The following is a 23,403-nucleotide window of genomic DNA, read 5'->3' on the forward strand; positions in this document are numbered from 1 at the left end:
GCGATCTGAACTCAAGTTGCTGGAGAAGGCAATGGCACCCCACTCCAGTACTCTTGCCTGGAAAATCCCATGGACAGAGGAGCCTGGTAGGCTGCAGTCCATGGGGTCGCGAAGAGTCAGATACAACTAAGCAACTTCACTTTCACTTTTCACTTTCATGCATTGGAGAAGGAAATGGCAACCCACTCCAGTGTTCTTGCCTGGAGAATCCAAGGGATGGTGGAGCCTGGTAGGCTGCTGTCCATTGAGTCGCACAGAGTCGGACACAACTGAAGCGACTTAGCAGCAGCAGAACTCAAGTTGCAATTACTTCATGAAGAGTTTGTCTCCTTTTTCCAGTAGCCTTCTCTATTTTTTGGCCACGTGTTTAATGCATTCATGTTCTGTAGGTTCTCCCTGGACCTAGAGCTGGAGTACTGGGGGCTCCATTCCTGCCTATTATACTCCCAATAATTTCTGAACTCATTCAGATTTCTCAAACATGTATCGGGACCAATAAATTCATATGCCTTAACCAAGTCAATGATTGGAAGTACAGAGAGAAGTAACTAGAAAAGCATGGTGTATCTAGAGAATTTGATAGCTTATAATGGTACTCAGAGTGAGAAAGAAAGTAGAGGAAAAGGTAAGATGAAGGAGATTATGGAGAAATTGGACAGGATCTGGTAAAATATGTTAAGCAGGGGGTTATCAAAAACCGACCTTCAGTTTAGAAAGATCCTTCTGGCAGCTACGTGAAGAATGGTTTGAACTGAGGCAACAATAAGGTTTTTCCAGTGGTCATGTATGGATGTGAGAGTTGGACTGTGAAGAAAGCTGAGTGCCAAAGAATTGATGCTTTTGAATGGTGGTGTTGGAGAAGACTCTTGAGAATCCCTTGGGCTGCAAGGAGATCAAACCAGTCAATCCTGAAGGAAACCAACCTGGAATATTGATTGGAAGGACTGATGTTGAACCTGAAGCTCCAATATTTTGGCCATCTGATGGGAAGGACCAATCCATTGGAATAGACCCTGATGCTTGGAAAGACTGAAGGCAAAAGGAGAAGAGGGTAGCAGAGGATGACATGTTTAGATAGCACCACTGAATCACTAGACAGGAACTTGGCTGGGAGGGATTGGGGGCAGGAGGAAAAGGGGACAACAGAGGATGAGATGGCTGGATGGCATCACCAACTCGATGGATGTGAGTCTGAGTGAACTCCGGGAGATGGTAATGGACAGGGAGGCCTGGCGTGCTGCGATTCATGAGGTCGCAGAGTCAGACACGACTGAGCGACTGAACTGAACTGAACAATAAAATGGAGAAAAAGAGGATTTTGTAGCATTGATTAATGTAAAAAATCATAAGAACTAAATTGGCATTGGCAATAGTGATAAGAAAAATAAAGGAGTCAAAGACAGTAGAGTTAACAGTTCATGCCATTAATTAGAAACAATATTACTATAACAAAATTATCTGTAGGAAAGAAAATTGAATGAAATCATTATTTCCTTTACCCAAATCATTACCAAAGGACTGGGAAATCAATTTTCTAAAGAAAAAGTTAAGCAAGTCCTGTCAATTTGTTTGTATACAGATCCAAATTTGAATTATAAAGGTTATTACGTAAATTGTGTTCTTACAAGCAAATTTGAGCTCAGAGATATGACTCTGGGTTATATTCCTGTATATTTTCTCTTCAATTGGGTCCAAAAAGCCTGTTAAACCCATGCATTGATTTCTTAGTTTCATCCTCACAACCTTTAGTTCTTGAATTTCATTTGCTTACTTAATAGAATTGAATAAATACAGCAACATAGTTTTATCTTTTTATATTTGGTAACTGCTTTATAGGACTTAGGTCAAACTTTAAGGGTGATTTTCATGACTTTCATAGGGTTCACTGAAACCTTTAGACCTCAAAGAATGTAGGGCCATAGAGACCCAGATGAGACTCCATCAGGAGTGAAACTACCGCACAATTGCACTCACCTCACACGCTAGTAAAGTAATGCTCAAAATTCTTCAAGCCAGGCTTCAGCAATACATGAACCATGAACTTCCAGATGTTCAAGCTGGTTTTAGAAAAGGCAGAGGAATCAGAGATCAAATTGCCAACATCCACTGGATCATGGAAAAAGCAAGAGAGTTCCAGAAAAACATCTATTTCTGCTTTCTTGACTATGCCAAAGCCTTTGACTGTGTGGATCACAATAAACTGTTGAAAATTCTGAAAGAGATGGGAATACCAGACCACCTGACCTGCCTCTTGAGAAACCTGTATGCAGGTCAGGAAGCAACAGTTGGAACTGGACATGGAACAGACTGGTTCCAAATAGGAAAAGGAGTCCATCAAGGCTGTATATTGTCACCCTGCTTTATTTAACTTATATGCAGAGTACATCATGAGAAACTCTGGGCTGGAAGAAGCACAAGCTGGAATCAATATTGCAGGGAGAAATATCAATCACCTCAGATATGCAGATAACACCACCCTTATGGCAGAAAGTAAAGAAGAACTAAAGACCCTCTTGATGAAAGTGAAAGAAGAGAGTGAAAAAGTTGGCTTAAAGCTCAACATTCAGAAGACTAAGATCATGGCATGCAGTCCCATCACTTCATGGCAAATAGATGGGGAAACAGTGGAAACAGTGGCTGACTTTATTTTTTTGGGCTCCCAAATCAGTGCAGATGGTCACTGCAGCCATGAAATTAAAAGACGCTTACTCCTTGGAAGGAAAGATATGACCAACCTAGACAGCATATTCAAAAGCAGGGACATTACTTTGTCAACAAAGGTCCATCTAGTCAAGGCTATGGTTTTTCCAGTGGTCATGTATGGATGTGAGAGTTGGACTGTGAAGAAAGCCGAGTGCTGAAGAATTGATGCTTTTGAACTGTGGTGTTGGAGAAGACTCTTGAGAGTCCCTTGGACTGCAAGGAGATCCAACCAGTCCATCCTAAAGAAGATCAGTCCTGGGTGTTCATTGGAAGGATTGATGTTGAAGCTGAAACTCCAATGTGAAGAGCTGACTCGTTTGAAAAGACCCTGATGCTGGGAAAGATTGAGGGCAGGAGGAGAAGGGGATGACACAGGATGAGATGGTTGGATGGCATGACCAACTCAATGGACATGGGTTTGGGTGGACTCGGGCTGTTGGTGATGGACAGGGAGGCCTGGCGTGCTGCGGTTCATGAGGTTGCAAAGAGCTGGACATGACTGAGCAACTGAACTGACTGAGAGACCCAGACGAGACTCCATCAGGAGTGAAAAGTATTGGGCAATTGTAGTTTGACAAAGAGGCTGCTAGTTCGATAGTGAAGAGAGTAATCAAAAGTCTAAGTATAACCGTAGACTACCTGCTACCAGGAAAAATTGGGGTAGGTTTGTAGGCAGAGGTTAAAGAGGCTGGAAAGTTGACATGGGTGCCCCTTAAAAGACAGTAAAGTTGAAGATAGATGAATCTACATAGATACCCAGAAGTTATGAAAGGATGTGAAAGAAAGCAATCCAAAATTGATAACTGTATATAATAATGTCAGAACAGTTAGATCTTCATGGTGTGGCTTCCTCTCCTGAACACCATGAGTTAATGCTTTTACATATCCCAAAAGAGAGTCATCTGAGATCTCTAAGCCATCCCATTAATGAAGACCAGAGCATCAAATGTTAATTACTGCATCAAAATGTAGAATTGAGCACTGGTTTTCACTCTTTTGTTTCTGTAAATTCTACACAAGACACGTACCCACTTTATGTTAAAATGTTATCTCTGATGAGGATAATAAAAGACAAGGCACTTTTAAAAAAGAAACCGACACTGGCAAAGACAACTAAAAAGTTCAAGTCCATTTACCTTCATAAATTGCCATGGAGTTAAGTTCAGTGAGTAAGAAACAGAATCAATGATTTCAAAGTACTATCCCTATTATAAGCACATTACAATTTTGGCCATTTATCACATGCTAACTGAGACACCAGTATTTTTCTCCCTGATTTCAGCATGTTACAGTTTATTATCCATAAAGCAGAAAGACCCTTTTAGAAGTAAATAAGGTCATGTGGGATCTTGGCTCAAAATCATTTTGTAACTTCCCATCACAATTATAATGAAATAGGAACAATTTATTAAACCCTAAACAGATCTTCCATTGTGTGACTCTTGCCTACTTCTACCATGCAGCATCTCAGTCTACTTTCTTTCCTTGTGCATATTTCTGTCTTAGAATCTGGATCCTGTTGGTCCTTCAGCCTCAAAAGCTCTTTCCCAGATGGAGATGTGGTTTGAGATTTTCAGAGAGGTTTTCTCTGACCACATCATTTCAAATAACTTCCATCCCTATTCCTGCTTCCACGGTCACTCTCTAAACCCTTGCCCTGGTTTTATTTTTCTTCATAGCACTTATCTCCACCAGAATTTGTGTTTTATCTGTTAATTTCTTTCTTTTATCTGTTAAGATCTGTAAGAGCAGGAAAGTTGTTATATCTACTGCCTTCTCCTAGAGGCATAAAAGATTGCTTAAAAAATAAAAGTATTAATATATGTTTGTGTGTGTGTGTATAACATGTTGCATTATATATGTGTGTGTATACACACATACATACACACACACACACACACACACACACACACACACACAGAATTAATGAGTGATGCATGAACCCGATCCAGTCCAAGGAAGGAGAGCTGGAGGACCCCGGCCAGATTCTGCTGCTGCTGCTAAGTCGCTTCAGTCATGTCCGACTCTGTGCGACCCCATAGACAGCCTTCTACCAGGCTCCTCTGTCCCTGGGATTCCCCAGGCAAGAACACTGGAGTGGGTTGCCATTTCCTTCTCCAGTGCATGAAAGTGAAAAGTGAAAGTGAAGTCACTCAGTTGTGTCCGACGCTTAGCAACCTCATGGACTGCAGCCTAGCAGGCTCCTCCGTCCATGGAATTTTCCAGGCAAGAGTACTGGAGTGGGGTGCCATTGCCTTCTCCGTGGCCAGATACTACAACCTCTATATGAGCTAATTTCAGAGCACTAAAGGGAAGCAAGTCTGAAAGTGAGCCCTGTGGTTGTTACCAAGCTGTGGAATCATGACTTCATTCCAATTCATAGACAGATGTTGGAGCTGAAGCCACTTGCTTTGACATACTTGCTTTATAGGTCATGGTTCCTAAGGCTGAGGGGCAGGCTTGGGCCTCCAAGCTGTCAGGGTGAGCTGGGTGTTTGAGTAAGGGGGAAGATATATAAATTGCTGAAATTAGCTGTGAGAAAATGCTGAGGGCAGAAACAGATGAGCAAGGAGAAGCCTTTGTTAAAGAAGTAGATTCTTGTCCATTTTCTCGGCATTATTCCTTCTCATTAGTATTCTAGAGGTTTTCAGAACTTCGTTAATGACAAAGAAGCCCTTCCAACAATTCTGTCATTCCTGGAGAGTAAGAGCACATCCAAAGGAAAATAGACTATTGTGTTCTGGAAATAGTTGAGCTACGCAATAAACTTGTGAAACCATAGGCTAGGGCTACACAGTGGACCCAGTCAGCTGAAGGGAAGTATAGTCTCTTTATTCAAATTAACAGGGGAAGTGATTGAAAATTTACATTACTCTGAACACATATAGTAGATGTTTCGGCCTACATTAATTCCCAGTTTTTAATTTTTGTTTTTTCCTAATCTCAAGAAGTGACTAATAATTGCTTATCATACAAAAGAACAACTTCCATCTTTAAGAGATAGTATTAGTTGCACAACTATTGGAAATGATCCACAGTTGGGAGGCACTATCATATGCAAAGTCAGCTTAAAAATAAGTTAGAAACCTGCTTGCAAATCATATTCAACTACAAGCTGCATCATAAAATTACTCAAGCCTGACTCATGCAAGTACATAAGCCTTAATGAAGGCAGTGAAGCTTAAGATGGTTTTTCTTCCCCCCTTGTCAAAATCATTATTTTTTAATCTGATTCTGTCCATAAACATTGACAAAATAAAAATGTATTTTACTCTTTGCTCTAGGTATTACTTCTATACAGAAAACAACTTAAGAAATACAAGGTCTCATGGTGATGAGACAATTGTCTACCACAAATCACAGAAAATTAAAACATAAATATAGGCATAAAAAAAAAAAGAAGAACAGAGGGAAGGTTAAAGGGAAGAAGGGAAACAAAATAGTGTAATATTATGGGCTAAACGGGCTTCCCTGGTAGCTCAGACAGAAAAGAGTCTTACTGCAGTGCTGGAGACTCAGGTTCAATCCCTGAGTCGGGAAGATACCTTGGAGAAGGAAATGGCAACCCACTCCAGTATTCTTGCCTGGAAAATCCCATGGATGGATTTTGTAACCTGACAGGCTAGAGTCCATGGGGTAGGAAAGAGTTGGACATGACTGAGCGACTTCACTTAACTTCATGGGCCAAATAAAAATTCCATGGGCTCTGCCATCTTACTTTGCTAAGAACATTTTTAGAAATGTAAAATTCCTAGGCATTTCTCATAGTTTAGAAACACGGGTGCAGAATATAATGTGAGGAAATTGTAAGAAAGTAGAACTAGGAAACAGTGGATTTGCTGAGGACTAGAAGGAATGTCGGAGAAGGCAAAGGTACCCCACTCCAGTACTCTTGCCTAGAAAATCCCATGGATGGAGGAGCCTGGTAGGCTGCAGTCCATGGGATCGCTAAGAGTCAGACACTACTGAGCAACTTCACTTTCACTTTTCACTTTCATGCATTGGAGAAGGAAATGGCAACCCACTCCAGTGTTCTTGCCTGGAGAATCCCAGGGATGGGGGAGCCTGGTGGGCTGCCGTCTATGGGGTCACACAGGTCGGACACGACTGAAGTGACTTAGCAGCAGCAGCAGGAATGTAGAGACACCATTTTACTTATCCCCAGCTTCCGCAACATTACTTCACAAACCTTTTCAAAGATTAGTTTTGTTTCACTTCTCTCTTTTTGGTTAGTTCTCTATATTTTATCTTTATTTTAAAAATATTATTTGACATTATGTTTTTTATTTCCTTTCTTACTTCTAAACACCAGTGAAATTTTTCCAGTTTCTGATATTGAATTTTTGTTTTACTTGTTAACAGAAAAACATTGTTAAAACTAAGAAGTTCCCTCTGAGCACTGACTCAGCTTTGTCTCTCAAATTTTGACAAATATTGGCTTAGGTATTAAGTTAAATATTTTTGTAGTAACTGAAACTTTCAATTGCAAAGATTCTCAGCATCGCCACTTAAAATTTTGTTTTTTTTTTTATCTATCCCCTTCTGAGAAGTGTATGTTGAAAGCTTCAGCCTTCATTGTTAGTTTACACTTATGTTTTGGCAATTCTGTTAGTTGCTTTATATAATATGTTCATAGTGTTTATATATCCTGGTAATTTTTTTTTCTCTTTAGCATTGTATGACACTTTTTTGGGGATCAGGCTGGAATATAAAATAGTAAATAGAAGCATGGGATTTTAAAGCTATACACCACAGTTAAATCCTGGTTCTATAACCAACTTTTAATTAGCATATTTTTATGAGAGTAATTGGTGTGGGTTTTTTTGCGCAGTTAATATGATTAATTTTGCATATAATAAGGTGCTTTGTGATAATGGCAACTTATTTAATTTCTGGATTTCTATGTTCTATACATGTAAAATGGAACATAAATGTGGTAAAAATTAAATGAGGTACAAAGATATCAGTTTTATCATGGTGGTTATTAAGTACTATTATTTCTATTCATGTAGTCTATTCACCTGAAACACCATGACCCACTGTATGACTTACAATTTATTTTCCAAACTCATTTGGATGGAAACTTCTCTCCCCCAGGCTAACAGCCTATCTTTCTTTTGAAATATATGCCTTGACCATGCTTTAATGATAATTCTGTGACTATATTTATGTTCCTTGCTCTCCTTAAGAGACTAGAAGATCTACAAAGAAAAATCCCATTTCTTCCTCATATAAATTTTTATCTCTAAAGCCTAGCAAAATATTTGCAGCAAATTCTCTCAGTGGCATGCATTTTTATTTTTTTTCATTTTTTAGAATTAATGTCTAATCAGTATGATTAATCTAGAATAGCATTATCCAAGAACCTTCTCAAATAATGGAAATGTTCTATTCTGTGCTGCTCAATAAGATAGTCAGTTAAGTCTATTCAGAATTGAAATGTGTTAGTGATGGATTATACTTATTTTTAATTAATTTCCACTTAAATCACCATAGGTGGCTAGAGGCTGCTTTATTAAACAGCTTAGGTTTTCAAAATTTATGTTGCAAATTGTGTAGGTTAGTAAACTTTCCAACAGCATCTCATCTCGGGGTAAAACTCAAAGTCTTTACAATAACCTCCAAGGATCTATGCAATACAGCCTTCCATCCATAATTCCAGTCTGACTCCACTCCCTGCTTCCTACACCGCAGCCTTATTGGCCTTCTTGCTGACACACTCTCACTCCCAATATCTTCCAATAGTAGCTCCTTTGCTCAAAAAGGCTTCTGTCAGACATGTCTATGGTTCCCTCCCTCAATTCCTTCAGCTCTGTTTTAGGTGACAGTTTATATAATATATAAAACGCTTTGTGGCAATTCTATCAAAAATTTCATCTTCTCCCCATAAGCTATCTGTCTTTCCTGTTTATTTTTTTCTCCAAAGAATATATCAGAGAGTAAAATGTCCTACTTACCTTGTTTACTGTCTGTGACCAACTATTAGAATTATGCTCCAGAGAAGAGAGACCACTTTTGTGTTTTATTCATCACTATATACCCAGCTGCTATTATAGAATACTGCTTTACAAGGGAGGGTTCAATTAACCCTTGCTGAATGAATAGGCATACTGACGAGATCGTGAAGAACTTTTAGAATCAGACAGAAAACGGTACCTTAATACTGCTTGCACCTTGAGTAAGTCCAAATTTGCTGTCCAAATTCAATGAGTTGAGCTTGTATGATCTCGGAGTTCCAACATCACAAAAAACCCTACAAAACATGAACAAATTGAAACAGCAGTGAGACTGGTTTATAACCCTCTAACCTGCTGTACTTAAAGCCTGTAGCTACTAGAAATTTTCTACAGCCTTATGGAAATACAAGAGAGGAATTGAAATAAATTTCATTTTTGTAGATAGCTCACATAAATGAGCAACAATTTAGGGTCTGTGTGCTCTTTAATTTTATAGTCACTGCCTGCATGTTTTTACACATGGTGTAAGCTGTACTGTATCACTGTAAATACATTTTGAGTTCCATGGCATACTGTGTTCAGTTTTCATGGCATAAAGTGTTTCTTTACAGCTGAAGTAGTACTTTTTGTTTGGTCTCATCCTTACCCTTCCTCCTGAAACCTACTCCAAATTCAGGCTCATCAAGCATGCAAAAAACATTAAGAACAGTAAGATACAGCCACTTTCCCTGCTATTATTCTTACCCAAGTGTCTAAGAAAAGCTCAGATATCCAGCTGGTTCAGGAGCTGTGTTATTCACAGTTTTGGCTGATTCAGGCCTGAACAAATATCGTTTCTGTTACTGTCCTGGAACTCTAACACCCAACTTGACTCCTTAAAAGAAAACACCTGAGTTAGAGACTAGATAGAACTTCCCTGAAATGTATGCATGGAAGAAAAAAAAAAAAGCAAGCATTTACATTATCCAGATCTTATAGATATTCAACCAAAGAGAACATCAATAAGAAAAGATATGAGAGTGGTTATATACCCCATATTTTTACCAATGGTTTAAGAATATGTTTGCAAAGGAATTCTTTCCAGTCTCCTAATGGAACTATAGAAAAGTTTAAAGGGGTAAAATCCTAAAGACATGCCCATTTAAAACAAAGGAACAAAAAGTCATCATCGACAGAAACAGGTTCATAGACACAGAGAACAGACTTGTGGCTGCCAAAGGTAGGTGGAGGAGTTGGGGAGAGAAAGGTTGGGAGGTGGGATCAGCAGATGCAAACTATTATAGAAAGAATGCATACGTAAGGTTCTACTCTGCAGTGCAAGGAACTGTATTCCATATCCTGTGATAACCCATAATGCAAAAGAATGTGTCACTGAATTATTTTGCTGTACAGCAGAATACATTAGAAATCAACTAGACTTATATAGAAAAAAAATATTTTAAGTCACTGTATGGCCACTCCATATTGAGGTCATTATATTACTATTACTGTTCAAAATTCCAGGGGCATAGTGTTAAGAGGGTAGAGTGGGCAGAGCCTCTGTGAAACTCTATATGCTGAATTCAGTGCAGCATTTTGGAAAAAGAATCTCAGGCATCAAGACACGGAGTTCTCTTCCTTTCTCTGCCAGTGTGAACTACTCTGCTTTAGGTAAATTTGTTTACATGCTTCTTGCTCTCAGTTTTACTATCTCGAAAATAAAGGAATTCGAGATTTCTAAACTTTTGAATGCTGAATACATTTACAAGGCATAAAAATCTCAAATGCCCCAACAGGATTTTAATTGAAATAGTAACATTTGCTTGTTAATAAAACACATAAAGAGGAAAGGGGCTAATAATGCTTTTGTTGGTATTTTTATTTTATTGATTCCAACAGCAACAACATACATTTGAAATACACATGCATGCATATACTAAAAATATGCCACCCCCAATAGGCCACTTTTGGCATATGATTATTTTGAGTAAATGCAGGGAGAGGCTGTCTCTGAACTCCCTTCTGTGTATACATATATTTCCAAAATACGTAGCTTTTTATTCAGACTATGCTTCCCATTGGCTCAGCGGTAAAGAACCTGCTTGTCAAACAGGAGGCACAGGTTTGATCCCTGGGTAGGGAAGATCCTCTAGAGAAGCAAATGGCAGCCCACTCCAGTACTTTTGCCTGGGAAATCCCATGGACAGAGGAACTTGGCTAAAGTTCATGGGGTTGCAAAGAGTTAGACATGACTCAGCAACTAAACCACCACCAATTTTCAGTATCTAAATCTCTAGGTACACCTGTTGGCCCCTTCTCAATATCTATTCCCTCTTAGTAAGTACTGTGGCCTTAAATACAAACACCTGCCTTCAGTGAACTCTTAAAATCACGTCTGATCCACAGTCTGTGAGTCATTGAGAAGGAAAAAACACTAGCTGCATCTCTTCTCCAGACTGTTTGCAAAGTGCAGTCACACATGATTTCTACCTCTGCTCTATCAAATTACCATCAATGTAGTGACTTAATCAAAGGAAACTTGTTGTTAGTTCTGGAAGGCGGAAGTCCAACTTGCTTTGCTGTAAAAACACCTTGCTGCTGTTGTTAGTCACTCAGTCATGTCCAACTCTTTGTGACCCCATGGACGTAGCTCGCTAGGCTCCTCTTTCGGATTTCCCAGGCAAGAATACTGGAGTGGGTTGCCATTTCCTTCCCCAGTAAGAAACCTTAGATCAAGGTGTCTGCAAAACTAGGTTCTTTTCTTGAGATTCTAGGGGCAAATACATTTCCCCATCTTTTTTAGCTTCTGAAGGCCCACATACTTTGGCTCATGACTGTCTTTGTCCCTCTTCAAAGCCAGCAACAACAAGCTGAGTCCTCTTCATGCTGCCATCTGCCTGATTCTCTCTGTCCTGCCTCCCTCTTCCATTTTTAAAAGCTTTGATGATTAGATTGGGCCCACCTGGATAATCCTCAAGGTCAGCTGATCAGCTATAAACTTAATTCCCCTTTGCCACCTAGTTGAAATACTGATAAGTTCTGGATGTAGGACATGCACAACTTTCAAATTGGCTATTTTGCCTACCACAGGACAGAGAAAACTCATCTTAGAGAACTAATAGAAATGCCAATGCAAATGTCCTGATAAAAATACCAATGTGACAGTAATAACCCTATTTCCAGTGTATGTTTCTTTTAAAGCTGGACTTGATTGCTTATAATTTTAAGACTATCTAAGGGCTGCAGAAACTCCAGTACTTTGGCCACCTCATGCGAAGAGTTGACTCATTGGAAAAGACTCTGATGCTGGGAGGGATTGGGGGCAAGAGGAGAAGGGGACGACAGAGGATGAGATGGCTGGATGGCATCACTGACTCGGTGGACGTGAGTCTCAGTGAACTCTGGGAGTTGGTGATGGACAGGGAGGCCTGGCGTGCTGCGATTCATGGGGTCGCAAAGAGTCGTACACGACTGAGCGACTGATCTGATCTGATCTGAAGGGCTGCAGGTTATGGAAAGGTGAGGGAGGAAGAGAAGAAAAAGAAGAAGCAGGAGAATGAAAAAGTAGAGAAACTAATATAGTGAGAGAAGCAGAGAAAATCAAGATAGATACAGAGGAATACTGTTCACCTGGAAGGGGAAAAAAGAGACAAGAGAAATCTCCATGAAAAAAAGTGCACCTGAAACAAAAGGGTAATTCACCATCTCTGTTCTCAATTTTTTCTTAAATCAAATTCAATTAGTGACCCAAGACTCATTTATTGAATTCAAATAAAGTCTTTTAAAAAAGAAAAATAATTCCAATTTTTTTCTTTTTTACATGTTTTTCCTTTAATCCTTCCCTAAGAAATGGTACTATTTTATACATATTTTGTAATATATATAGGAAGAAAGATACTATGAATAGAATGGTACTATTTACTATGTATTTTGTAATATATATAGGAAGAAAGACCTCAGCTAGGCTGAGTTATTCAGAGTTCTCCTACTGCCATGACTGAATTGCTTACTATGTGTCCCCACCAGGGGTTGGTTTCCTGAGGGCAGGGGCTGTGTTTATCAACCACTATAAACCAGCAGCTGACATGGCTCCTGGCATGTAATCACCTCAAAATATTAATTAATAAAATCAGTAAAGTGATCAGTTGCTTTCCTCAAATTTTCTAGCCTCTCATCTAAACTTCCAAACCTATCAATCAAACCAAACAGCACAACTCCATTTAGAATGGAAAAAGGAGAGAAGGAGGGATGATGATATAAGGCATGATATCTCCCACTTCCCATTGGATTTCAGATGCTTTTTTAACTCACAATTTGCTTCAAGAAAGCTAGAAACTCTTTTTTCTTTCCGAACATTTCAGTTTAGAAATGGAATTTTTTTAAGCTAAATATTTATTTTAGCAAAATAACTCTGCAGCAAAATGGCTTGGACACTGTACAGCTTATAATGAGGGGATTTTACGTGGCAATGGTAATAGATAATGTTGCTGAGAACCCTATTTCCTTCTGTTTCTACATAACGATAACATTTGGAGGAACTCTCCTTTTGCCAGCTCTAACACTCTTTGCTCTCGGGATCCTGCATTCCACTTGATGAAGTCTTCTTGGTAAGATTAGCCTAAAGCAAGACTATGACATAGAGAGAGTAAATGCTCTTTGGCGTCAACTCTGTGCGGTCTCATCCTTGGGGGGCCTCATGCTTTCCCAGAATGCACCGCACCTAAGGCCCCTCCTGCCACTCCTGATACAGCCCTGCCCTTTTCGCCTTCCCACAGAAATATGTGTGCTCTCGTGCACCATGCATGCACATGCACAGACATGCACATACACACACACACACAGGTGTGAGATTCTGAGGTGATCTTAATGTCTAAATCTTTTCCCAGAGTTAATTTACACTTTCTTTTTTAGCCAAAGCATATATGCAGATGGTTAAAAATCAAGTAATTTAGAGGAATTTATAATGAAAATCATGTTTCCTATTTGAATTCCTCTTTTCTGGAAAAAAAAAAAAGAGTTACTCTTTTTAGAAGTTGACTTTTAAAATTTCTGACTTTTGGCTGCTTACTGTGACTGCTTTTCACTCTTTAAATTATTTCTATTCATTATCAATTTATTTTGTTGTAATCTATAAAAATTTATTTTATATAACTTCTTACCACACTCCTTCCTCTCCCCAATATAGTCCTGTCACATGTCTTTTACTTCTATAAATTACATCATACATTTTAAAAGTAGAAGGCTCAAAATATTCTACAGCTATGATAATGATGATGATGATGTCATGAAGAGTCATGTTCTGAAGATGAATTAATGGCATAGGAAAAGAGTCACCACTTAAAATTAAATGAAAACCAAAAAAGACATATTTATTAATATGGTTGGGTTGGGAAGATACCCTGGGGAAGGGAAAGGCTACACACTCCAGTATTCTGGCCTGGAGAATTCCATGGACTGTTTAGACCATGGAGTCACAAAGAGTTCGACGTGACTGAGTGACTTTCAATTCAAATCCTGTGGATATAGACTGTATATAATAAAATTATAGAAACAAAACATACAATAGAATTAATAACGTTTATCTCAAAGAAACAGGCTTATAGATCATTCTTATTTCCTTTTTTTTCTAAAATCGCTATAATAAATACATAGACTTTTATAGTAAAAGAATATTCAGAGTAAAAAATACTTCCTTTTAAGTAAAATGAATGACTACCTAATAGTAGAATCTTAGGCCAGTGGAACAGCTAATAGTAGGCCTTGACCTTCAATTATATGAACTTTGGAATGCCTATTCCACCCAAATCCTCTTTTCTCACTTAAAATATGCAAACTGGTAGCTGTTCAGAGATCTAAATCATTATAAAAATGCAGGACATCATCAGAACTTTTTAAAATAAAAATCCAACAGTTTTAATTAAGTGCATAATACATATGTATGAGTGTATTGTCTTTTGTAGTAGAAGACAGCTGCTTGCTATGAGTTTGAAAATCCCATTTAAAATTTGTTAATCCTATGCTAATGATGTAAAGAGAAAAGGAAATGTCAGGCAATAACATTTTACTTTAATATTAATTATTTTCAATGCTAGCAGAATCCTCAGTATTTCAGTATTAATTAAAAACATTTTCTCTTACAGTAGCATATTTGCTTTTGGTAGTGACTCCCATCTCTAAAAGTACACCAAATTACTTTTAATGAAGAACTCTTTGTATAAGACATCGCAAATTAAAGAAATTCTGTCTTCCTCAATAATCAAGATTATATAATCTAATGAACACTGTTGGGAATATTTTGCACAAAGTAAAGAGAGAGTGGGACTGGCTGAGTTATGTTGTCTCCAGCCCCCAGGACTTTACAGCTGACCCGGTCACACACTGTTCTGCCCACAAATACCTCCTCCTCCATCTGGGCATAGACATCTTAAACAGAATTTCCCAGATCTCCTTCCTTCAGCCTACCTCTTTCCATTTAACTTCTGGTGGCCTGGCTAACTGCCTCAGGGTCATCCTGGTTCTTTGCTGCTCGCAGAAAGCAGACCAATGGCAGAACTCTGAGTTCTGCCATTGGTCTGCTTCAGACTGAGTCTGCCTAAGATTGACATCTGCTTCTCAAATGGGCAATTTGTGACTTGCCTGTCCCATGCTCCCCCTGATTTTCTGCTCACCAGCCAGAGAAGCCAGGACAGGCTCCATGTCCCTCTTTGCTTCACTGCCAAATCACTGTTAGGTCATTGTGAAAGCCAGAGAACCTCATCTTCCCAGGCCCTAATTAGAGGCCCCTGCTCTCCAGTTTTCTGCCAAGCTGTCCTCTCATCCCTCCAACAAGTCAGGTGCCATGTCAACTAATTCACTATTGCAATTTATCTTAGCACCTCTATTGTCTGGGTTCAAACCATTTTAGCTTTATGGCCTTAATCAAGGAACTTAGTTCTGTTCCTCAGTTTCTTTATCTGTAAAACAAATAATCATAGTGTCTAAATCATGGTTACAGAAAGGATGAAATCAGATCATAGATATAAAGTGCTAAGAGCAGTGCCTTGGACACAGTAAGCTCACTATAAATGTAGCTATTGCTATTGCTGTAGAAGACACACACAGAATCCTCTCTCACACGCACAATGCACACCACACACAAAAAGATATACTTTTAAAAATCCTGGTCTAATTCAGACAGTAGATAACAAGAGTTATTTAATAGGGGAGCAAGCCTTAGCAAGGGGAGCTGTTCCTTGAGTAACTGTCCTCAAGCCCCAGCAGACCTCAGTGACAAGCAATGTGTCGCTAAATAACAGCAACTGTGTATGAAGGTGTGAGAAACACTGGGCTAGATGAAGCACAAGCTGGAATCAAGATTGCTGGGAGAAATATCAGTCACCTCAGATATCAGATGACACAACCCTTATGGCAGAAAGTGAAGAAGAACTGGTGCACTGGGACGACCCAGAGGGATGGAATGGGAGGGAGGAGGGAGGAGGGTTCAGGATGGGGAACACATGTATACCTGTGGCGGATTCATTTTGATATTTGGCAAAACTAATACAGTTATGTAAAGTTTAAAAATAAAATAAAATTAAAAAAAAAAAAAAAGAAGAAGCTTTATAATGTGAAGGATCAAAACAAATGGTTGGAAAGAATTAAAAAAAAAAAAGATAAAAAAAAAAAAATCACAGCATGCTCTTCAGTCCCTCAGTATAGGATGAATGTGACATCGGGGACACAAATATCATTACCTTGATAAATTACAGACAGTGTAATGATTATGGAAATCGTCATCGACTGATCATCAGTCACAATTTATTTCAAATCAATGTCTACAATTTGTAGTCTGGATGGAAATTTTCTCCAAACCCCCTCTGGTATATTACAGTTCTTCTCAGCGAACTTTCTCCTATGAGCCTTAAAGCATTATCATGCATCGTGGGCTGTTTATGAATGGAGCCCCCTCACTGGTTCCATGGCCACAAGCAATCCAAATTAGTCAGGAGAACGTTGGACCACTACGTACTCAGAGACAAACTCATTCAGAAAAGCAGTTTAAGAACCAGCAAATGTGCCAAACTACAGAATCCCTCCCCAGACACAGAGCTTCCCGTTTTTTTCCTCCTTTCCAATTGGCAATAAGTGGTAATGTTTGACTTTACTATGCTGTTAAATTGCAAATAAATTGTTGCAGAATCATGAAAAAAAAAAAATAAATAAATAAAGAGCCTCTTGATGAAAGTGAAAGGGGAAGAGTGAAAAAGTTGGCTTAAAGCTCAACATTCAGAAAACAATGATCATGGCATCTGGTCCCATTACTTCATGGCAAATAGATGGGGAAACAGTGGAAACAGTGACAGACTTTATTTTGGGGGGCTCCAAAATCACTGAAGATGGTGACTGCAGCCATGAAATTAAAAGATGTTTACTCATTGGAAGAAAAATTATGACCAAACTAGACAGCATATTCGGAGAAGGCAATGGCACCCCACTCCAGTACTCTTACCTGGAAAATCCCATGGATGGAGGAGTCTGGTGGGCTACAGTCCATGGGGTCGCTAAGAGTCGGACATGACTGAGCGACTTCACTTTCACTTTTCACTTTCATGCATTGGAGAAAGAAATGGCAACCCACTCCAGTGTTCTTGCCTGGAGAATCCCAGGGATGGGGGAGCCTGGTGGGTTGCCGTCTATGGGGTCGCACAGAGTCGGACACGACTGAAGCGACTTAGCAGCAGCAGCAGACAGCATATTAAAAAGAAGAGATATTACTTGGCCAGCGAAGGTCCATCTAGTCAAGGCTATGGTTTTTCCACTAGTCATGTATGGAAGTGAGAGTTGGACTACAAAGAAAGCTGAGCGCCGAAGAACTGATGCTTTTGTGGTGTTGGAGAAGACTCTTCAGTCCCTTGGACTGCAAGGAGATCCAACCAGTCCATCCTAAAGGAAATCAGTCCTGAATATTAATTGGAAGGACTGATGTTGAAGCTGAAACTCCAATCCTTTGGCTACCTGATGTGAAGAACTGATTCATTGGAAAAGACCCTGATGCTGGGAAAGATTGGGGGCAGGAGGAGAAGGGGATGACAGAGGATGAGCTGGTTGGATGGTATCACCGACTCAATGGACATGAGTTTGAGTAAATTCCAGGAGTCGTTGATGGACAGGGAGGCCTGGCATGCTGCAGTCCATAGGGTCACAAAGAGTCGGACGTGACTGAGCGACTGAACTGAACTGATATGAATGTGGCACTAGAGGTCAAGAACCCACCCGGCCAATATAGGAGACATAAGAGATGTGGGTTTGATCCCTGGGTCAGGAAGATCCCCTGGAGGAGGAAATGGAAACCCACTCCAGTATTCTTGCTTGGAAGAATCTCATGGACAGAGGAGCCTGGTGGGCTATAGTCCAAAGAGTTACAGAGTCGGGACACAACTGAAGTGAGTTATCACACAGCACATTTGAAGATACATCTCCCTGCTCTTTCTGAGTCAAAAGGAACTTGAGACTAGTAATTGCTCAACTTTTAGTACTAGAAATACTTAGCTGCAAAATCAAATCAGCATCTAAGAAAAAGAGTTAGAGATCCTTCTGTCCTCATGTATAAGGATGCCCAAGACCACAGAGATGCAGAAAAAATTCCAGGACTGACTCTGAACAAAACCTGCATTAGGTGAAGTGTTCCTTTGGCAGAAAGCCTTTATCTCTAGGACTTCAGCCTACAAGCAAGGGTCAGGCTCAAACAAGGTGCATTTGAAAAGAAATAGCCAAATTTAAGTGTTTGAGATGAAGACCTGATGATTCATTACTCTTCACCCTTTCCTCTGACTCAATTCTGAAGAAGTGTGTATACTACAGGTGGTGATCAGCCACTGGAAATGGCTGGAGTCTTAGCTTTATTCCAGTAGCAGTACTATAATTTCATGCCTACAGCAAAACTTTCTCCAAATTACACCCACACTATAATCAGCTGCAGAGGCCTTTTGTGATTATTTATAAAGGGCACCCTTTAATTCACCCTTATAATTTAGCTGGTAGCTTGTGCTGGAAGTTTTAACAGCTATGCAGTGCCAAACCCCTTCCACTAAGTGCCTGGTCTCTTTTCTAAGTGTATAGTATACTATATAGCCACAAAATGGTCATTAATACAGTTACCATCAAATTCTGGTGTGAAATTATAACATTCTTAACTTTGGGGCAATTATAGACATTTTAGAAGTGTCACAGAAAGAGTCTGGAAATGTTGGTCTGTGTCCACCCCAAAACAAACAGCACTGAAAAATTTGCAACCTGAAAGCTGTACTCAGAGATTCCCCATTGATGAGTACAGTTTCTCATCAGAGAGGTACATGAGGCTCACCAATGATGCTCTAGAACAACTTTCAGGTGTGTGCCCGTGACCTGGAGATATGTTAAAGTGCAGTTTCGGGGTCACTAGGCCTGGAATAGCCATGAGATTCTGCCTATTAATAAAATCCTAGGTCATGTCAGTGCAGATCACACTTTGAGAAATAACAGTGCTCGTGGCCAGGTTGGGAAGAATTAGGGAGAACAGTGGGTTCAGCTGACACATGTATGAAGATCATGTCATTGAATCTTTTGGGTGGTTATTTACCCAGTTATTGAAATCAGTGAAGCTGTGTTCTCATATTGTCAGCCTTTGCTGTCTTCTCATTTTTACTATCATCATCATCCCAAATAGAGAAATAATAACCATAAATGGATTCCTAAAAATAGATCCATGAGTAAGCAGAGGATTTGATGTTGCACCGATGACATAAATGTATGTATTTTTGGAGCTCTTGTCTATATTAAGAACCAAAAGACTACTCTTCACTCAAACTTAAAATAAAGGAGACCAGCTTTCAGTCTTTGGGAAAATCAATTTTTCATTCCCCAAGTTGCTCATTAATAAAGGAAAATAATTTAATTACCGATACATAAATTCTAAGTCTAAAATATTACAATTTAATAAATTATCTTTAAAATTCATATATGATATCTGTCACACTTAAAACCAAATAATGCATGTCATACTACATGCAAAAAAACTGAAGCAAATAATGACAAGTATCTTATCACTCACCTATAATAATGTTATAAAATAAGTAATCTCAGATATTTAAAGGGGAAAAGTGCCTGAAATCAAAGAAATTATCTGTCTACTAATGGAGTTATTGGTTTATTTGTGTTATTATTTTCAAATTTTCATATGAAAGCTCTATTTTCAAACTGCCTTTATTGTGTATCAATGATAATGTATAATTGAAATGATCTTTAACTTAAAAAAAAATCAAGACCATTTTTATGAACATTCCACTAATTGCTTCAGCAGAAGAATATATATGATAAAACATCAATGTCATGAGTATGGCTAAGTTGCTTCAGTCGTGTCCGACTCTGTGCAACCCCATAGACGGCAGCCCACCAGGCTCCGCCGTCCCTGGGATTCTCCAGGCAAGAATGCTGGAGTGGGTTGCCATTTCCTTCTCCAATGCATGAAAGTGAAAAGTGAAAGTGAAGTTGCTCAGTCATGTCCGACTCTTCGTGACCCCATGGACTGCAGCCTACCAGGCTCCTCCGTCCAGGGGATTTTCCAGGCAAGAGTACTGGAGTGGGGTCATGAGCATAACCTCCCAAAATACTGCTTGTGCGTAAAATTCTCTCTAATAGTTTTTTTTTATAATCTAAGAAACCCTCCAGTTTAAGGAATACTACTCCAGACACAGAGGGTAAATTAGCATGAAAGATTCTATGTAGTCAACTTTTAATTACTTAATTCTATCTAACATATATTTTCAAGGATTCTATCCTCAATTATTTTGCCTGAGTAGTTAACTACCTGGGGCCTCCCCAGTGGCTCAGCGGTAAAAAATCCACCTGCAATGCAGGAGACTTGGGAGACACAGGTTTGATCCCTGGGTCGAGAAGGTCCCCTGGAGGAGGGCAGGACAACCCACTCCAGTATTCTTGCCTGGAAAATTCCATGGACAGAGGAGCCTGGTGGACTACAGTCCATGGGGTCACAAAGAGTCAGACAGGACTGAAGCGACTTGGCACTCATGCAGTGAACTACCTATTTATTTCCAAAGTGGGAAAAGACAGAATCTGCACTTTACTATCAATACTGCTTTTGTGTTTATACTGTCTGAGAGCATGTTAGGAATATTAAACACAACAATCAAGGATTGTTATATTTACTTGCACAAATTTTGCTTATTTTGAATTTTTCCTAGTGATATTTTCACTGTGACAAAGGAGACTTTTTATAATAATAAATGGAGACAGACTGTAATAATGAGCAATTATAGGCCATTTTAATTCTCTAAAATATTATTTTATAAAAGAAAAAAATAAGTCTCCACTGGTTTATAACTTGTCCATGTCCAGACAGCTAATGTCACAAACCTGAGAAACAAAATCTGTTTTTCCTGACTCTAAAAACCACAGTTTTTCTCTGATTTATATACATCCCTCAAATTTCTGCCCAAATAGTTGAATTAGTTCTCAGAACATATAATACAATGTAAAAGCCCCCAGTTAGTAGAAACTAGGAAGTAGAAAACGCTTAAACCTTAAGTCTGTTCTGTGAGAGAAAATTATAAAACAAAAGCAGAAAATAAAACTATCTTTTCCATTTATTTAGTTATTTATTTGCTTTTATTTTTTAGAAAAGTATATACTTTAGAAGGGAAGAGAAAGCAAGAATATGAAATTCAATAGATTAAAAAAAAGACATCATGTTATTTCCAAAATATCACTCTCCAGGAGATTAACTTCAGGGACCTTTGAGAAAACTGAAGCAAGTCTATTTGCACACACACTGCTGCATTCCAGAACATGCTAAGGTGCCTAGACTATAACAAGGGCTCAAGAACAATTTATTGTTGATGATGGAAATGCCCATGTTATGCACATACCAAAATAAGGCTGCTCCCATCTCCATAACAAGGAAATCTCCTGAGTCATTAAATACAATGTATTTGTGTCAATACTTTCATCATTAGTGCAATCCAGGAATGCCCACCTTATTACTCCTTTAATGTCAAAAGGATGCCTGCAATTTCTGCTTTTCTCCTCCTTTTTGTACCCTCTTTTCCTCTTCATCATATGTGTGCTTCATTTCATTTATTGATATCCAAATGGCTAGTCAGTACAGTCAGTTCAGTCGCTCAGTCATGTCCTACTCTTTGTGACCCCTTAGACTGCAGCACACCAGGCTTCCCTGTCCATCACCAACTCCCAGAGCTTGCTCAAATTCACATCCATCGAGTTGGTGATGCCATCCAACCATTTCATCCTCTGTTGCCCCCTTCTCCTCCTGCCTTCAATCTTTTTCAGCCTCAGAATCTTTTCTAGTGAGTCAGTTCTTCACGTCAGGTGGCCAGAGTATTGGAGCTCCAGCTTCAGCATCAGTCCTTCTAATGACTATTCAGGACTGATTTCCTTTAGGATTGATTGATTCGATCTCCTTGCAGTCCAAGGGACTCACAAGAGTCTGCTCCAACACCACAGTTCAAAAGCATCAATTCTTCAGCGCTCAGCTTTCTTTATAGTCTGACTCTCACATCCATACATGACCACTGGAAAAACCATAGCTTTGACTATACAGACCTTTGTCGGCAATGTAATGTCTCTACTTAAAATGCTGTCTAGGTTGACCATAGCTTTTCTTCCAAGGAGCGTGCCATCTGCAGTGATTTTGGAGTCCAAGAAAATAACGTCTTTCACTGTTTCCATTGTTTTCCCCATCTATTTGCATGAAGTGATAGGACCGGATGCCATGATCTTAGTTTTTTGAATGCTGAGTTTTTTGAATGTTGACTTTTCTTAAGCCAGCTTTTCACTTTCGTCTTTCAATTTCATCAAGAGACTCTTTAGTTCCTCTTTGCTTTCTGACATAAGATTGGTGTCATCTGCATATGTGAGAAATATCTATATTTCTCCCAGCAATCTTCATTCCAGCTTGTGCTTCATCCAGCCGAGCATTTTGCATGATGTAGTCTGCATATAAGTTAGGCATACTCAGGCAGGCATAGCTGGTCAGGCATCAGATCAGATCAGTTGCTCACTCGTGTCCGACTCTTTGCGACCCCATGAATCCCAGCACGCCAGGCCTCGCTGTCCATCACCAACTCCCAGAGTTCACTCAGACTCACGTCCATCGAGTCAGTGATGCCATCCAGCCATCTCATCCTCTGTCGTCCCCTTCTCCTCCTGCCCCCAATCCCTCCCAGCATCAGAGTCTTTACAATGAGTCAACTCTTCGCATGAGGTGGCCAAAGTACTGGAGTTTCAGCTTTAGCATCATTCCTTCCGAAGAAATCCCAGGGCTGATCTCCTTCAGAATGGACTGGTTGGATCTCCTTGCAGTCCAAGGGACTCTCAAGAGTCTTCTCCAACACCACAGTTCAAAAGCATCAATTCTTCGGTGCTCAGCCTTCTTCACAGTCCAACTCTCACATCCATACATGACCACAGGAAAAACCATAGCCTTGACTAGACAAACCTTTGTTGGCAAAGTAATGTATCTGCTTTTGAATATGCTATCTAGGATGGTCAGGCATAGTCTTAAGCATTCAAGCAATCATAAGAGATGCAGGTTTGATCTTTGGGTCAGGATCAAGACCCCCTAGAGGAGGGCAAGGCAACCCACTCCAGTATTCTTTCCTGGAGAATCCCATGACAAGAGAACCCTTTCAGGAGGTGCATAGGGTCACAAAAAGTAAGAAATGACTGAAGCAACTTAGCACACATACTTTCTAAAGTTTTTGCAGAGAGT

At 39.5% G+C, this 23,403-nt stretch overlaps 1 long non-coding RNA gene across 2 annotated transcripts in view; it reads right to left on the minus strand.

Moving 5' to 3' along the window:
• Positions 1 to 11,553, minus strand: part of LOC123334690 — a 62,733-nt gene extending 51,180 nt beyond the window's left edge. Inside the window, exons 1-3 of one of the 2 annotated variants that reach the window (XR_006552740.2) lie at positions 11,462 to 11,553; positions 9,405 to 9,534; positions 8,860 to 8,956 (exon numbers count right to left, since the gene is read on the minus strand). This is a non-coding gene — a long non-coding RNA (uncharacterized LOC123334690). The remainder of the gene's footprint in view (positions 1 to 8,859; positions 8,957 to 9,404; positions 9,535 to 11,461) is intronic. The other variant, XR_006552741.2, reaches the window with a different exon arrangement.
• Between the last annotated feature and the right edge of the window lie 11,850 nt (positions 11,554 to 23,403).

Source organism: Bubalus bubalis, chromosome 8, assembly GCF_019923935.1.
Source record: "Bubalus bubalis isolate 160015118507 breed Murrah chromosome 8, NDDB_SH_1, whole genome shotgun sequence".
Lineage (NCBI taxonomy): Eukaryota > Metazoa > Chordata > Mammalia > Artiodactyla > Bovidae > Bubalus > Bubalus bubalis.